This window comes from Triticum aestivum, chromosome 4B (assembly GCF_018294505.1).
Source record: "Triticum aestivum cultivar Chinese Spring chromosome 4B, IWGSC CS RefSeq v2.1, whole genome shotgun sequence".
NCBI classification, from domain to species: Eukaryota; Viridiplantae; Streptophyta; class Magnoliopsida; order Poales; family Poaceae; genus Triticum; species Triticum aestivum.
Genome location: NC_057804.1, coordinates 492851775 through 492857936, shown reverse-complemented (window position 1 = coordinate 492857936; position 6162 = coordinate 492851775).

Here is a 6162-nt window from a genome sequence, read left to right as displayed (position 1 = left end):
ACGATGATAGTTCGGCTATCCGGACACCCCCTAGTCCAGGACTCCCTCAGTAGCCCTCGAACCAGGCTTCAATGACGACGAGTCCGGCGCGTATGCTGTCTTCGGTGTTTGCAAGGCGGGTTCTCCTTCACGCTCCAGGTGTTTGCTGGATAGTGTCCGGTTGCTTCATAAATGTTGCGCTCCTTGGCTTCTACGTCTAATAATGACCTTCTTCCATGTGTCATACGAATGCGAAGAGCCAGGGTATTCTTACGTTTTACCCCCTAGCCGCGCGAATAAGCTGCCTATAAGAGAGGCGAGGATCCAGATCCAAATCACACCATCCTCCTCCCGCAAGTACTCATTGAGGCGCATCTGAAAAAAAATCCATTCCAACATGGACAGTCGACGCGGCTCCTCTTCTCGCGCTCCCAGTCCTCAGCCAGGAGATTGGAGGAGATGCTCAGTCCCGCATAGCGAGTTAGTGACGCTCCAAATAGAGGGATACCTTCCCCCAACCTTTATGGTTCCGGTTCGAGCTGGACTGGCCACCTACAAGGGTGGGAAGCAGGCGGAGAGCGTCCCCAATCCCTCCAAAGGAGAGCGGGTATGCTTCGTCCCCTACTTAATAAGGGGACTCAGATTTCCTATACATCCGTTTCTCCGGGGGCTCCTGGAGTTCTATGGACTCCAACTTCACCACCTCACGCCTGCGTCCATTTTGCACATTGCGGGCTTTGTAGCTCTTTGCGAGCTATTCTTGGACATCGAGCCCCATTTTGCGCTGTGGAAGAGGTTGTTTTGCCTTGTACCCCGTTCTCACGGGGGTCAATATATCAAGTGGGCGGAGCCAAAATATGGCGCATCGCCGGGTCCGGATATCTATCTGGAACCCCGAAGAAGGCGTCCGAAGACTGGCCTTCGGAGTGGTTCTATATGGAAGACGCCTCGCTGCCGGATCCAGTTCAGATCGGCCTCCCGGAGTTTAGCAACGCTCCTCTGAAGAAACGCCTGAGTTGGCGCCCGCGGAGCCCTCAGCGGGAACATGATAGGGGCGTCCACTATCTGATGGGTCGGATACGGCTACTAGCCCATTCCGGATTAACCATGATTGGAGTTATGGCCACATGCATTATGCGAGGGGTGCAGCCGCTCCAATATAGGGGCCACCCCATGTGGGATTTTAACGGGGAGAATGACGCCACCCGTCATGGCCGCACGGGACCGGGATCAGCCGCCGATCTGGTGAAGATCCTGTCCGGCTTGTACAAGGGGGAGGAGGAGGACTTTCTCCGCACGAGTCCATTGAATGGATTCTCCATGAATAACCCTCGAAGCTGGGTAAGCGGACGTTTAAATATCCGATCCGTGTTCTCAAAGATAAGTGTCTTACCTTATGATTTCGACGCAGGAACTGCGCCGGGATGTGGAGGGCATAAAAAGCCCAACTCCACAACCCGAGGATCCGGGAAGATCCCTTGATCCGGCCTTCGAAGAGGATCTGGACATTAAGGTGGATTTGATTGACGGGGTGTTCCACCAGCTCAGCATAGACAATGCACTAGTCGCCATTATGGCTGACTACCCTGGTTTATGTCTGGCTTCCCAGGTGAGTACGACCGAAGTCCTGACACTGTTACTTTTTTAATGCTTATTCCTGACCACCATGTACCAATGGTGCTTGGCAGGAGGTGCCTTTACGGCAGGAAGCCGAGCCTGCGGTGACTGATCAAGCGAGGTCAGTGCGGCCTAGCAGGCGGAAGAGGAGTGCGGCGCGAATCGAAACGTCGCTGCAAAGGTATGGTGCACCATTGTCTTTTAAGGGAAAGACTCCTGGGAGGCCTATTAATGCTCATGATTCTTCCAGGAGAAAGAGCGTTCGCCGGACTGAGTCCGGAGAGGGTGCCCACCAAGCCTCCGCCAGCCAGGCTCCAACGCCTGGTCCGGAGGGGGAGGCGAGCGCAAGGCGCGAGCCGGATGCTCCTCCAACGGAGGATGCCGACAGGTTGTCCGCCACCAGATCTGAGGTGGAGAGCGCCATGAATCACAGGCGCCGTCGGACAGTTCTTCATGACGCGTGTTTCTCCCCTGAGGCGTTAAATGCCTTTAATGCGGGAGATGCGCACCTCCGTGCTGCTCAAGATGGTTTAACCAGAGCCACGGAGCAGTATGTAAAGGACATACGGGTAAGGAATTTTAATAGTTATATATGCCAGTAGCCCCCGAGACTTAAAATAGTTAAACTAACTGATTTAAGGATCATTTGTTATGCAGGATCTTACTGAGAAGAATACCCACCTGTCTCAGGAGCTTCAAGAATGCAAGGCCCAACTTGAGGCCGCACTAGCCGCTGCCGGGGGAGCCACGGAGACCCCCTCTGGTAATTCATATTTTGAAAAAAGAAGTAGTTTATGAAGTGCGGCGTGTGTGTATAGTCTGACAATAATATTGCAGAGGGTGCCGGACTAGATCCGGACAAGCAACAGCTGCTGCGCCAGTTGAAGGCCGGCGAGAGGGTGCTTATGAGGGTGCAGCAGGAGAGGAACAAACTCCAAGATGCCAACACCCAGCTGGGCGAAGAACTAAAAGATGTTCGGGTCCAGCTGTCTAACTCCGTAAAGGAGAATCGGCGGCTTCGTCGCGGCATTTATAGTAAGTGCTTGAGCAAACTCTTTTGAAAAGAAGAGTTCGGCGAGGAAGTCGATTGACAGAAATGTGTCTGTAGGTGTGCTCACGGGTCGTCCGGCGGAGGAGATGCCTAGTTCCATGGGAGACCCTCTTCCCGAGCTGCTGCAACTGCACGAACGTGTTCGGCAGGCGATGAGTGACGTCGTTCAGGCCTTATGGCCTTCCGTCTCCCTTCCTGAGGGCCTTGGAGGGCTTGCTGAGAAGCTTCAGGGAGTACGGCGACGTCTCCGTCTGTGGAAGATGTCGGCCTGCCGTCAAGGCGCCAGGGAGGCCTGGGCCATGGTGAAGACGCGGTACCCGAAGGCTGACCCAAACCACATGGCCGAGGTCGGACCTGTGGGGCCCGATGGGAAGGAGATCCCTGTGAGCTTGATGTACGGCCAAGTAGAGTTGGCCGCGAAATATTCCCAACAGGACTGTAAATTAGACAGCCTGTTAGATGGGATTGAAGAGGAGTACAATCAGTCTGTTTGACGATGTAATTTTAAAATGACATGTAAAATGCCTTCTAGCCGGATTGTAGATCGTTTGCCTTTGCGGACCTTTTCGCTTCAACCTCGGGACCCAACAGTCCGGAGTGTGTCCGAATACCCTGACGGTTATAAAAGAACCGGGGCATGCATGGAGACAAGGCGTAGGGGTCATAATTGCTTTATCAGACAAGTGCCCAACTAGCTATGTTATATTACATGGTTAGTAAGAAACATCTTCCAGGGAGAATAGTTCCGTTAAGGGTTCCTTTCCCTGGGAGGCATGCCCTAAAGTGCATGTCCGGACTGCGAAAATAGCAGAAAAAGCATCTGGGGGCAGATAAATAAGTAAGTAATAAATCATCTTTCAGGTCACCGACCGAATATTCCCTTAAGAACGCTAGCCTTCGGCTTCACCCAGTCTGAGGTACACATCCGGCTGACCCGGCAGTAACAATCGCAGAGGTGCTCCCTTTACCTCCTAGCCGAACAATCGGGAACGTAGGGGTAAGCACAGGAGCCAGGCAACCCGGCTTGGCCAAAACTTAAGTCATATCGATGCATATAATGGTGATCAAAAGGTACATGCGGAAGTGTGACACATGTGGTGGGCATGAAGCCCATATAAATAAGCTTCTGTTAAAGAAGCCCCCAGGTATAACGAGTGCGAGTAGCACATCGAGTGAGTGCGAACAAAGCGCAGATTAGCCCTCAAGAGGTTTGTACTGAAAGAGGGAGGAAAAAGGAGGGAAAACAAAGACAGCGAAAAAACATGAAAGGTGGACGGAGGAAGGAGACGAACCCTGAGTCCGGCGCTAGGCGTAAAATCTTCGGAGACGGGCTGCGTTCCATGGGTTTGGCTCGAGTCGGTTGTCAGATGCGTTGCGTAGACGGTATGCACCGCCGGTAAGGACTTGGTCGATGATGAAGGGACCTTCCCATTTGGGCTTAAGTTTGTCCTTTTTCTTGTCCGGCAGGCGTAGAACTAGCTCGCCAACATTGTAAGTTTTGGCCCGTACTTCTCTGCTTTGATATCTTCGAGCCTGCTGTTGATAGAATGCGGAACGGGATTTTGCCACGTCGCGCTCCTCCTCTAAAGCGTCCAAACTGTCCTGCCGATCCAACTCGGCTTCTCTTTCCTCGTACATGCGCACGCGAGGTGAGTCATGAATTATATCGCAGGGCAAAACTGCCTCAGCGCCGTATACCATAAAAAATGGTGTGAATCCGGTTGTGCGGTTTGGCGTGGTCCGCAGCCCCCAGAGTACGGAGTCGAGCTCCTCTACCCAGTGCGTGTTAGATTCCGTGAGGGACCGCACTAATCTGGGTTTGATGCCGCTCATGATTAGACCATTTGCTCGTTCCACTTGACCATTAGTTTGAGGGTGGTAGACTGAAGCGTAGTCGAGCTTGATGCCCATGTTTTTGCACCAGAGTTTAACCTCGTCGGCCGTGAAATTCGTGCCGTTATCAGTGATGATGCTGTGGGGGACGCCAAAACGGTGTACTACCCCGGATATGAAGTCTATCACAGGTCCGGATTCTGCCGTTTTAACCGGCTTGGCCTCTATCCATTTGGTGAATTTGTCCACCATGACCAATAAGTATTTGTGCTTGTGGGTTCCCCCTTTAAGGGGTCCAACCATGTCAAGCCCCCAGACCGCGAACGGCCAAGTAATGGGTATAGTTTTGAGGGCGGTGGGTGGCATGTGGCTCTGATTAGCAAAGAGCTGGCAACCGACGCATCGTTGGACTAAGTCCTGAGCATCTGCCCGGGCGGTCGGCCAATAAAATCCTGTACGGAAGGCCTTGCCTACAAGGGCCCGGGCGGCGGCGTGGTGCCCGCCGAGTCCGGCGTGAATTTCAGCCAGGAGATTTCGCCCTTCCTCTTCGGAGATACACCTTTGAAGGACTCCGGTTGTGCTTTTCTTATAAAGTTCTCCCTCATGGACCTTGTAGGCTTTAGATCGCCGAACTATGCAGCGGGCCTCATTTTGGTCTTCGGGAAGTTCCTGCCTGATTAAGTAGGCTAGGAATGGTTCCGTCCACGGGGCAATTACTGCCAGTATTTCGTGGGCTGAATCTGTTATTTCATTGGCTGAGCCACCGATTGTGTCAGAATGTTCTGCGTTAGGTGATGCAGTTGGTTCCGGATTGTTATTTCCGGACTCCTCTTCCCATAATACGGATGGCTTAAAGAGCCGCTCCAGGAAGATGTTTGGAGGGACGGCGTCGCGTTTTGCGCCGATGCGTGCCAACACGTCTGCTGCCTGGTTATTATCCCGGGCTACATGGTGGAATTCGAGTCCTTCGAACCGGGCTGACATTTTTAGGACAGCGTTACGGTAGGCTGCCATTTTCGGATCCTTGGCGTCAAAGTCTCCATTTACTTGGGATATTGCGAGGTTTGAATCCCCGCGCACCTCTAGGCGTTGAATACCCATGGAGATTGCCATCCGGAGGCCATGTAGAAGGGCCTCGTATTCGGCTGCATTGTTGGAGTCCGTGTACATTATTTGAAGCACGTATTGGACTGTGTCTCCGGTTGGGGACGTCAAGACGACGCCAGCCCCCAAGCCAGCCAACATTTTGGAGCCGTCGAAATGCATGATCCAATTGGAGTATGCGCCGTACTCTTTAGGGAGTTCGGCTTCGGTCCATTCGGCGATGAAGTCAGCCAGAACTTGCGACTTGATAGCTCGCCGTGGTTTGTAGGTTATATCAAATGGTAAGAGCTCAATGGCCCATTTTGCAATCCTGCCCGTCGCATCGCGATTGTTTATAATGTCGTTGAGAGGTACTTCGGAGGCCACCGTTATGGAACACTCTTGAAAGTAGTGTCGCAGCTTCCGGGATGCCATGAACACCGCATACGCTATCTTTTGATAGTGTGGGTACCGGGACTTGCATGGAGTTAAGACAGTGGATACGTAGTACACTGGTTTTTGAAGAGGGAATTTGTGCCCTTCTGTTTCTCGTTCGACGACGAGTACCGCGCTGACAACTTGATGTGTTGCTGCGATAT